Source organism: Erpetoichthys calabaricus, chromosome 8 (genome assembly GCF_900747795.2).
Source record: "Erpetoichthys calabaricus chromosome 8, fErpCal1.3, whole genome shotgun sequence".
Lineage (NCBI taxonomy): Eukaryota > Metazoa > Chordata > Cladistia > Polypteriformes > Polypteridae > Erpetoichthys > Erpetoichthys calabaricus.
Window position 1 is genome coordinate 189,087,323 of NC_041401.2, and position 12,780 is coordinate 189,100,102.

Genomic DNA, 12,780 nt, shown 5'->3' on the forward strand with positions numbered 1-12,780 from the left:
AACTGGCATCAGCTGATCGGACACCAGCTGATGCCGCCCCAGCTGAGCACATTCACGCAGCCGATGCACCTACGGCAAGGTTCGTGTGGGAGGAATACCCAGACATTGATCCGTGGGAGCCAAACTGGCTACCGGACTTCAAAAGACAGTATGGCTTGCTGTTGGATTCGACAGATTACCAGCCGCTGGACTACTTCAGGCTGCTCTCTCCTCATGCTGCTTTTCAGCTACTGTCAGATGAGACAAAAAGGTATGCAGAGCAATTTTTTGCGCTTGCACCGCATTCTCGTTTTTCAAAGTGGAAACCCACAACAAAAGACGAGATGAAGGGCTTTGTAGCGGCATTACAAATAGAGATGGGACTAGACTTTCATTTTTGTCTGATAGCCAAGATTCAGCCAGTTCTCTGGCACTCTTAGTACTGGCCTTGAATCTTACTTGTACATTGTTCCAGTTAAATGTATGTCAGGCTGCGTTGTTCTTATATGTGAGTGGACATTTCTTGCGGGGAGTGCTTCTGGTCTCTTTCTCCGATGTAGAACCCTCATCCTCATCTGAGTTCACCTCTGCTATAGCACGTCTTTATTTGAAAACTAACAGTGTCAGATCGGCGGGAACGTGAACGTGACTGAGAGAATAAAACTGAATTAAAAAAAAAAAAAAGCTAACTTTTACAAGTACCATAAATTTACACCGGCTGTTACAGACTCAAATCAAATGTACATTTTTATTCTATAATAGTAAGAATAAGAGCAGCTCACTACTCAAAACAGAGGTATCCGGGATCGACCCGCGAACATCTTGATTACGAGTCACTAGTTCTTACCGCTACACCACCAAAGCGGTCGTATTACCATTGTAAGAGCCATTTTCCTAGTTCTATAAAATTTATGAATATTTATTAGATGACAATGCATAATCTATAGGAGGTTCCTATAACCCCCGTAAATAGATTTCTATTGGTACATTCTTGTCTTTTCTAACCGCTTCAAGTAAATATTATTCTTCAGTTAGTGACAGCCTTGCCTTGTATAAGGTGTATAGGCATACGGTTTTTAACCGTGACCGTACTCGCGCTCGTGTTCATGCTTATGCACGTGACCGTGCTTGATGGACTACGGGCTCTTTGAATGTGACAAATAACACGTAAAGAAAACTTGTTTACTTAAGTACCGTACCGTACGCTAAGGCGTACAGAAGAAGAAATTAAGAATCTTTAAGTAGTGAAATAACTAAAGTTCTTTCAAGAAAAGCTAAGTTTATAGAAGATACATTTTACCTTTTTTTTTTTTTTTTACCTTTTATTCTATATGTAACTATTTTTCCTTTTATTCTTGTATGGATTATTTGCCTTTAACTTTCACTAAATACCTCTAAAACAAGCTTTTGGACTTTGAGAATTCTTTTTGACACGCGTTTTACCCGTGCCTGATAACACCTTATATTCCAGCAGCTACAACCATGTTTCACCGAAAATGAGACGTATCCCGAAAATGAACCCTAGCATGATTTTTCAGGATGCTCGTAATATAAGCCCTCCTCCAAAAATAAGCCCTAGTTACTATCCTGTACAGGCGCCTTTGGATGAGCGATAAATGCCTACCGCTACCGTGTGTACACAGATGAACAGGAAATAATACCGGTATTTTGACCCCCCGACAAGATGAGTGCAAAAAGAAAGAGCTATTCTGTCGAGTACAAGAAAGGAACAGGACAAAAGTCTTACTGCTTTCTACAAAGAGAAGAAGTTGGATATCCGAATGTACTACGAGCAGGCTACATTGACAAGAGGTGGTCATTTAAGGAAAGCTCTATTGCTAGACATGAGAGATTGGGGCCAAATGTTATAAAGGAAATGGAGTCGCAAGAAATTCATAACGGAATTCGGGGTTTGGAGAGTTATAATGATGTTCCAGAAGATGATGGCATGACTGTATTTAAATAAATGTAGATTTTTGTTCAAGAATACTAAGGGGTTATGCCCCCGGGGCGCAATGCGTGCCAGCCACTTCACATCTCTGCCGCTCGCATTATGAAAGGAATGGCTGAACACACGCTAAGGAGACGCGGTCAGATCAGCCGCTGTTTTACTGCTGTCGTGCTGCGTGTCGATCATTTAAAAGCCTGTGCAGCAGCTGTCCTTTTGTCTGACTGCCTTGTCTTGCGGGTCGTTAAAGTGTCTCCGAGAAAATCACGTATCGTCTCCTTCCAGACCCTGTCTTATTTTCGGGGAAACACGATAGGTGCGTGTCAATGTCGCACCCTAACGCGAGTTCTTTTTCTGCAGTTATATTATTGAATAAAAGCACACCTGATTTGTTATACTTGTAACTTTTGTGAAAGTGAATATTTGATATTTGGACATCACACATTATACGCTTCATGTCTACATTTTGTCAATTATTACAAAAACATGGAAAACGTTTGTTTTAACGATGTGTTTACATAGATTGTTGTAGACACGTAACACATATGAAATGCATGTGTTCCAAATGACAATATATTATTTACCCTCTACAACTCCAGTACTTTACTCCAAGATAAACACTAAGCACCGAGAACGTTCTTTTGCGAATTTAAGATGTGCTGGTGGGTGGGAGGATGGGATAGCAGGCTGCTTGTGTTGATCGACACATTTACAAGACAAAAGACGCTGACGGAGAGGTGCGAAGGGATTTAAGGTGGGCCAGGATTACGAGTTTTTTCATAGGCTTTGGTAATTCTATTGTTAACTGCTACACCACACGGCCTGCCTAGTCATTTTCCCTGATATGACTTTTTAATAAGGAATATGGCACACTAGGAAGAAAGGAATTTCTGGAGCGACTTGTTTGGATTTTGAAAACGACTATCCTTCCTGATTTACTGAAGTGAAATTCTATAGTACATGTAATTTAATGTCAGTCATCCGTTGGGATAATTTCCAGTTTGTGCAGCATTGTCCTCTGACACACATTTACCAAATCGTCTACACAAGCCCTGATAACTTTAGCTGCACCTGAACTTTTTAAAATTTTTATTTGTCGGACTACTAAGTAGGCTTTGATTTGGACATGTGCAGAGGAGATATATTGGGTAGGTATATTGGGATAAGGGTGCTAAGGATAGAGCTGCCAGGCAAGAGGATAAGAGGAAGGCCTAAGAGAAGGTTTATGGATGTGGTGAGACAGGACATCCAGATGGTGGGTGTGACCGAGCAAGATGACGAGGACAGGAAGATAAGGAAAAAGATGATCCGCTGTGGCAATCCCTAATGGGAGCAGCCGAAAGAAGAAGACTACTAAACCAGGCAGTGAATCTGAAAGTAGTACTGCGATTAAAGGGCAATATGAGGCCCTAGTGGTCTTTATGTAGTTTGACTTTATGGAGGAGAAATAAGCACTGATGGCATTTAGAGAATATTTTTTTGTATTTGTACACCAGTTAAGATTTTTATCTAGGTTAGTTCCTAAGTATTTGTATTCAGTCACAATTTCTACCTTCTCCCCTGAACAGCAATGGGCGAATATACAGACTTCTGTCTCTTAAAGTCAAATATAATTTCTTTGGTCTTTTTGACATATATGATATTAGGCTGGTGGTGTTAATGATGTGGCTAATCGGTATGTATATCCATATTTTTATATATATATATATATATATGTGTATATATATATATATATATATATATATATATATATATATATATATATATATATATATATATATATATATATATATATATATACAGTACTGTGCAGATGTATTAGGCAGGTGTGAAAAAATGCTGTAAACAAAGAATGCTTTCAAAAATGGAAGTGTTAATCATTTATTTTCATCAATCAACAAAATGCAGTGAATGACCAAAAGAGAAATCTAAATCAAATCAATATTTGGTCTGACCACCCTTTGCCTTCAAAACAGCATCAATTCTTCCAGGTACACTTGCACACAGTTTTTGAAGGAACTCGGCTGGTAGGTTGTTCCAAACATCTTGGAGAACTAACCACAGATCTTCTGTGGATGTAGGCTTCCTCACATCCTTCTGTCTCTTCATGTAATCCCAGACACACTCGATGATGTTGAGATCAGGGCTCTGTGAGGGCCATACCATCACTTCCAGGACTTCTTGTTCTTCTTTACGCTGAAGATAGTTCTTAATGACTTTGGCTGTATGTTTTGGGTCATTGTCCTGCTGCAGAATAAATTTGGGGCCAATCATACGCCTCCCTGATGGTACTGCATGATGGATAAGTATCTGCCTGTATTTCTCAGCATTGAGAACACCATTAATCCTGACCAAATCTTCAACTCCATTTGCAGAAATGCAGCCCCAAACGTTCAAGGAACCTCCACCATGCTTCACTGTTGCCTGCAGACACTCATTATTGTACCGCTCTCTCCAGCCCTTTGACGAACAAACTGCCTTCTGCTACAGCCAAATATTTCAAATTTTGACTCATTAGTCCAGAGCACCTGCTGCCATTTTTCTGCACCCCAGTTCCTATGTTTTCGTGCATACTTGAGTCGCTTGGCCTTGTTTCCACGTCGGAGGTATGGCTTTTTGGCTGCAACTCTTCCATGAAGACCACTTCTGGCCAGACGTCTCCGGACAGTAGATGGGTGTACCTGGGTCCCACTGGTTTCTGCCAGTTCTGAGCTGATGGCACTGCTGGACATCTTCCGATATTGAAGGGTAATAAGCTTGATGTGTCTTTCATCTGCTGCACTAAGTTTCCTTGGCCGACCACTGCGTCTACGATCCTCAACGTTGCCCGTTTCTTTGTGCTTCTTCAAAAGAGCTTGAACAGCACATCTTGAAACCCCAGTCTGCTTTGAAATCTTTGTCTGGGAGAGACCTTGCTGATGCCAAGATACCTTGTGTTTTGTTGCTGTGCTCAATCTTGCCATGACATGAAACTGTTTTCCACAACCTCACCTTGGTAGCAGAGTTTGGCTGTTCCTCACCCAGTTTGAAGCCTCCTACACAGCTGTTTCTGTTTCAGTTAATGACTGTGTTTCAACCTACGTGTGACATTGATGATCATTAGCACCTGTTTGGTAGAATTGGTTGATCAAACACCTGACTAGAATCCTACAAAATCCCTGACTTTGTGCAAGTGGACCTATAAGAACTGATGCTGGTTTGAAGGCAAAAGGTAGGAACACCAAATATTGATTTGATTTAGATTTTTGTTTTGTTCGCTCACTTTGCATTTTGTAAACTGATAACAATAAACAATCATTATTTATATTTCTGAAAGCATTCTTTGTTTACAGCATTGTTTTACCTGCCTAAAACTTGTGCACAGTACTGTATATATATATATATATATATATATGTGTATATATATATGTGTGTGTGTATATATATATATATATATATATATATATATATATATATATATATGTATATGTATACTGTAAAATGTTTAAATACGTGTAATGTAACATAATAATTAGATATTCTGCTGTTTGTAGGGATAGTAAAATAACATGGTCCTTTGGAATGAAGGGTTAGCTGGCCTCTTCTGTCCCGTGAAACACTCTTTTCTTTCTAAGTGGTTACTAATTTCCATGTAATTGCAGTGAGTCCTTTCATTGTACACGGTATTATTAAATCTTGAAAAGGAATTTAGAAATTGAATGAAATAAAATGTGACAGTGTAATTGGGATAAAAAGCAGAACTATGTATGCTCTTCTTAAATTGTTCTTTTCTTTAAACCGGTCCCTAAAATGTAATTTGGTGGACGAGGGGGATACAAGTTCTTTGTTCCTTTCCTTCATTGGAACATGGGAAAGTTGGAAAATAAGGTTGTGGAGTCCATCCAGCTGGCGTTAGTAAATTCACGTGTGTTTTGGAGTGCAGTGTCCATTCAGCAGTGATGGGACGTAAAGCATCAGAGTTCTCTGTATTTTAGGGTCTAGAGGTGCAGTGGTGTTTGAAAGGTGTCAGCAATCCATCCATTTTAGTAAAAAAAACAAAAAAAAAATTAAAGATATACAAGGTGAGAAGCTAAAGTTTTTAGAAAACTGTTATACAACACAGATAACTTCTTATATGGACTTAATTTAATTGTATTCTTCAAAATTGATCAGTATAGTGGTGGCCAAAAGTGCTGAGAATGACCCAAGTGTTGGTTTTCACAAAGTTTGCTGCTTCAATGTTTTTAGATGTTTTTGTCAGATGTTTCTGTGGTGTACTGAAGTAGAATTACAAGCATTTCATCCATCCATCCATCCATTATCCAACCCGCTATATTCTAACTACAGGGTCATGGGGGTCTGCTGAAGCCAATCCCAGCCAACACAGGGCGCAAGGCAGGAAACAAACCCCGGGCAGGGCGCCAGCCCACCGCATACAAGCATTTCATAATTTTCAAAGGCTTTTATTGACAGTGACATGAAGTTTATGCACAGAGTCCATATTTGCAGTGTTGGTCCTTTTTTCTTTTTCAAGACACCTCTCTGCAATTCACCCTGGCATGCTGTCTGCCAATCAACTTCTGGGCCCACCCCTAACTGATGGCACCCACCCATGCTTGGAGTTTGTCAGAATTGGTGGGTTTTTGTTTGTCCACCCACCTCTTGAGGATTCACCACAAGTTCTCAATAGGATTAAAGTTATGGGGAATTTCCTGTTCATGGACCCCAAATTTTGATGTTTTGTTCCCTGGGCCACTTAGGGCCCGGACAAAAAGATCTAAAAACACGGAAGCAGCAAACTTTGTGAAAACCAATACTTGGGTCATTCTCAACACTTTCAGCCACCACTGTACTGTACACTTGTCTGCACGTTCCTTCAACTTCTTCTTGCCCTTCAGGAAAGCAGTTCTTGAAATGTCATTAAGCTCTCTTGTCACTGCACCCTGAATTTCTTCCCCTGTTTGGAAATGCTGCCCTTTTATGGGAAATCTTAACTTGGGGAAGAGAGAGTAGTCAGCAGGTGCAAGATCTTGCGAGTAAGGCGGGTGGTGAAGAACAGCGACGTTCCTGTTCACCAGAAACTTCTATACGGTGGCAGAGTTATGAGATGGCACGTTATCGTGAAGAAGGAACCACTTACTGGATTGCAATTTGTCAGTTTATACTCACAACACCGTTGAAGCCTGGTCACGTGTTACACAAGGCATAGTACTACGTAGTTACGGTGTCAGCGGCTAAATGTAATGCACAGTACTCTTTTAAAACAACTCGTCTAAACACTTTTGGGTCACACCTTGTATAATTATCATTTCGTTTTAGCATCATGGAGAGGCTGACCTATCTTGGCACCCCAGGCTTAACTCTTTTAGGGCTAATTTTTTTTTGTTTCTTTTCTCCCAGGGCTGAATATTTTTCCAAAAACTAACATTTTTTAAAAAAGAACACAAAGCAATTGTTTAACATATCAAATCAACAAAAAATATTTACTTTTGACAAATGTTACTGTCTTGCATGTTGTATGAGCCTGCATACTCTATGATTTCACATACATATCACATACATTTTACACAGCAAAGTCTGATCTCGCTCAAAGCAGCCAATTTCAGTCATTGCCACATTGCACTCCTTACAATATGTGTTGCTTTGGTGCCTATTTTTCAATTGTCTGTTGCTGCACTTTCTCACATATATTGTTAGTGTGTACTGTAGAGAGAGACAAGTCACCCATTTGCCATCGTGCCATGCCACTGCCACCAAGTTTTCTGCCTGCATGAAAACCGTATTGTCACCTCTTTTCATCTTCTGAAACTTTATGAACTTTATGTATGGCATTATAGCCTGGCTCACCCCATGGGATTTGCTTCTGTTTATTACAGAAGTGAATAAAATTTTGTAGCAGCACGTACCTAAGCCATCAGGGGACAAAACACGTTTGGACCAATGCTCCCTGAAGTTATATCACCAGTTCTGTCCCATCTCTATTTGTAATGCCACAGCGCGTTTCATCTCGTCTTTCGTTGTGGGTTTCCACTTTGAAAAACGAGAATGCAATGCAAACGCAGCCCGCGATTCAAAAAAAATCTCTGCCTACCTGTTTGTCTCGTCTGACAGTAGCTGAAAAGCAGCATCAGGAGAGGGCAGCCTGAAGTACAGCAGCTGGTGATCTGTCGTGTCCAACAGCAAGCCATGCCGTCTTGTAAACTCCGGTAGCCAGATCGGCTCTCAACGGATCAATGTCTGTGTATTTATCCCATGCGAACCTTGCCGTAGATGCATCGGCTGCGCGAAGGCACTCAACTGGCAGCAGATCCGCTGGCGCGGCATCGGCTGGTGTCTGATCAGCTGATGCCTGCTTCTCACTCTCTTGCTCGATCTCCTGATCACTGCCAATAAAATCTGATTCTGAAAAATCAAGAGTCCGACTCCACGATAATGCGCAAAACATCGTCTGCCGAGTGTTTTCTTTTCTGCACTTGCTTCACTCCCTTTTCACATGTCGATGCCATCTTGCCATTGTTTACAATTTGCAACTCACGCACACGCAAGGATTAGTGGCCGAGTCAACGAGTCTAGCATTCCTCCAAGCACAGAGGGAATGCCTGTGACGTGACAGTGAGATTTGTCGCCATTAACAGCTGATTGTCGCCCCCTATCCCTGGATGTCGACTTTTGTCGACATTCGCCTTCAACCCCTCCTGTCGACAAAAGTCGACATCCGCCCTAAAAGAGTTAAAGCATAAATCAGTCCTTTGGGAACACATTGATGTACACAGCCGCACTCAAGCAGGGCTAAAGGAGGAGAGTCGCCATTTAACCTAACAGACATGTTTTGGGATGGGATGTGTGATAGAACCGTAACGCTTGGAGAGAACCCTGTAAGGCATATGGTGAAATTGTGCCACCTGCACACAGTCTGTGACATGGCTGGAAATCAAACTCCATTTCACAAAGTTGTGATTCTTCAGTAATAATCATTTGTTCATTTTCCATGAGCAGTTTATTTTATTTTTTTTCCCATTATCCTGACCGGCTTATCCAGGGCAGTGTCACTGGGGATGCTGGAACTAATCCCAGCAAGCATTGGGTGCAAGGCAGGAACAATCCCTGAATGGGGCGCCAGAATTTTACACGTTGAACACACACACGGGCCAATTTAGCAACTCCACTTCACCTGACCTGTATGTCGTTAGACTGGTGTATGCCGACATGGGGAGAACATGCGGCTCTCCATGCTGGGAGTCCCTGGAGCATAAACCCCACATGGCAACAGTGCTACCCCTGTGCTGCGCCTGTCTGGTAATTTTAATCTTGATATACAGTGCCTTGCAAAAGTATTAATTCCCCTCGGTGTATGTCCTGTTTTGTCGCCTTCATTTGTGATCAGCAAGGTGGCCCTGCATCATCCTCATGTCCACAACTGCGCTTCCACCGCACCATTTCTTTAACCAGCTATGAATGCATAAATTTCACCCTCATTTTCTTTTTAGCATTCATAGGTATCAGATACCCCTTTTTGGTTTAAATTTGTGTTAAACAAATAAAATGTAAAACAGATGTCTGAATTCTCTTATTATAACAAGCGAAAGCAAAAGCAAAGTTTGGCCTTTAGTATGAGGAGATGCAGTGTAAGCAGACATGAATGGAACGATAAATCTGTTTATACTGGCACTGCGTTAATATTTGGGCGACTGTATCCTACAAAATATGAATCTGTTCTGTCTCCACTGCACTGGAAAGGTTAACCAAAAACATTTTTTTAATAAAAGGATTTTCTTTCTGATGTGCGGAATGCCATCCATGGCCACTTGGCTTTCTAAATATTAGAAGTCGCTACAAAAATTGCATTTGTAATCCTGCTGGAAAATGAGAAGACTTGGTGTATTTTGCATAACCACAGCTTATTTCACATTTTGCTGGCTTTGTGGATTTTTATATGTATTTATTTAAGTATAAATAATTAAAATATACAGTATGGATGTCATGGTGAACTGGAAAGTCCGTCTCATTATGATTAGGCTTTATGTTTTGCTATAAGTCAGGCAAACTGAAAGGAAGCTGATATTTTTTAAATAGACTAGCCCGTGTAGCCTCAGCAATTGAAAAAATGTTACTTTCCTTTCCAGTTAGTCAACGCAAAATGTTTGCGCTAAGTGCACTGAGACGGACTTTCCTTATGACATATATATACAGTACAGTATATAAAAACTATTTAAAGATACGTGACTCATCTACTAGCTACATGTGTGTATGGGTGTGTGTGTGTTGTGACAACTGGCCCGGACACAGACAGGCGGACACCGATGGTTCACCCAATACATTTATTATACATATTGTGGGAGATGGCCGGCTTTTTATCCCGGCCAGCACCCCCAGGCCGCTAGATGGAGCCCTCCCTGTAGCATGGGAGTGCCCCAAAGACCAGCAGGGAATTATGGAAAATGGAGTTTTTATTCCCAACCCTGCTGGACACCGTGGGGCCCACCAGAGGATGCTGCAGGGAGGCTCAAGGACTTATGCATGCCCTATAACCCGGAAGCACGTCATGATCATATGACCAGAAGGAACGACGTGTTTTCCGGGTTGAAGAAAAGGACTTTTAATCTGACCCGGAAGTGATAAGGACTCGTGGACTGTTGGGCTGGAGCCACTTCCGGGTTGGAGAGTATAAAGGGACTATGGGAGAGCCCAGACGCTGAGCTGAGCTGGGAGGAAGGGTGGCTAAGTGTCTGGGAGAGGAGGATTGAGTATTGTGTAGAGAGAGAATTGATTATTGTATGTATAGTGTGGAGTGGAGGGTGCTTTGTGCACATTATTATAAAATAAATAATAATTATAGTTTTACCTAGTGTTTGGAGTGGTATCTGAGGGTTCAAGGGAGCACTAGCGCCCCCTACTGCTACAATATTTACAACAATAAAGTGCACACACAACCCCAAAACTCCCCCAAAGTCCAGGCCTCACAATGCCTTTGCTTCTTCCACTCCTCTCCACCAAGACTTTGTCTTCTACACTCCCGACTCCAGCCCCCGAATGGAGGTAGGCGGCCCCTTTTATGCACACCCAGATGTGCTCCAGGTGCCTCCCGATTAGCTTCCGCCGGCACTCCCCAGTCTGGCGGAAGTACCGGATGTGCACCTGGAAACACTCCAGGTGTCCCCGGTCTTCTTCCCCCCAGCACTTCTGGGTGTGTCGGAAGTGCTGAGGGCCAGGATTCCTCCGGCATTGGGCGGTCGCCCTCTTGTGGTCTGGAGGAGGCGTAAGCTGATGATGTCTATTGAACAAACAAGTATCGCTAGCTAAGCGGAGGCAAGGTGCGCTCCAACACGTGGCGAGAGGTAGAGAGACTCGAATGGAGGCTGGCGTGTGAATGACGTGGGCCCCGCCTGGCACCCTACTCCTGACGTCCTGCCTCCCCCTCCCCTCTGACCGCAGCCTCTCTTTTGGATACGCACAAATAACTGGGTGCCGCAACCGAACTATGATACCTAGCGTGATGAGAGAAGTCGCACAATCAAACGGAATATTCAAGCAAATTATAGAAAAATACCCAATCTGAATCTGTTAAGTAGTTCTCTCGTGAAAAGCGGACAGACAACCAGACGTTGGATTTTATATATATATATATATATATATATATAGATATATATATATAGATATATATATATATATATATATATATAGATATATATATATATTTATAGATATGTCTGTTAAAATTATAGAGACAGGCACGCCTTCTCTGATACTCTGATATGGCAGCACCCAAAATGAAGATGACATCATGGCATAATGATAGAAATGTTTCAGTTTTCCTGGCTCTAGGTGAACCACCCACACAAAGAATAACGAATTAATCCATCCATACAATTGTTTAGCCCATTTGTCCTGGTCAGGTTGAATGGCTGCATCAATATACGGTATATATAATTGCACTTAAATAATTTGCTTGACGCGGTGGTCCACACTGCTGCACCACAGGGTCAGTGTCCCATTTTCACTTGTTTGCTTATTCACCTTGTGTTTGTGTTCACTGTTCTCTCTGTACAAAGGCTTTACTCTTTCATTCTCAAAGACATCAGTGAGAGTTAAACCAGGCTAAGGTAGAAACTTGGTTTCTCCAAAACCTCAGTTTGCATGCGCAAGTAGGCTTCTGAAGTTCTGTCTTGGCAAAACACTTGATGTTGTTAAACTGAGCAAAAAAAACACTTAAGCGTCATCATCGGTGGCCATGAATCTGAAAACAAACATGGAGCCTGTGATAAATTTCTTGTTTTTTATAAGTATATTTAGCCTTGTCATGTGCTGTGAAGTGAATCACATTCTTGACCTGAGCCATTGATGTCTCACGGTATGAACACTGGCCGGGGCATAACCCCGATCACACCGTTTTAACATATCTATAGGAAATGGCCGGATTCAAACTAAACTCTTGCTTTTTTTATTTATTAAATTCTTGCTGGATCAGTTTGCAGCTGAGTGTGAAGCGGCTGGGATGGGAATCGGAACCTCCAAATCCGAGACCATGGTCCTCAGCCGGAAAAGGGTGGAGTGCCCTCTCAGTGTTGGGAGCGAGATCCTGACTCAAGTCGCGAAGTTTAAGTATCTCGGGGTCTTGTTCACGAGTGAGGGAAGAATGGAGCGTGAGATCGACAGGCGGATCGGTGCGGCGTCCGCAGTGATGAGGGCTCTGCATTGGTCTGTCGTAGTGAAAAAGGAGCTGAGCCGTAAGGCAAAGATCTCAATTTACCAGTCGATCTATGTTCCTACCCTCACCTATGGTCATGAGCTATGGGTAGTGACTGAAAGAACGAGATCGTGAATACAGGTGGTACCCCACAATTCGACCCTAATCCGTTACTGGACTAGGGTCAAAT

General features: G+C 42.0%; 1 protein-coding gene across 1 annotated transcript in view; it reads left to right on the plus strand.

Annotated features, from left to right (window-relative positions):
• itgb5 (integrin, beta 5) overlaps nucleotides 1-12,780 on the plus strand; it is a 154,185-nt gene that overhangs the window by 72,308 nt on the left and 69,097 nt on the right. The window lies entirely within an intron of this gene.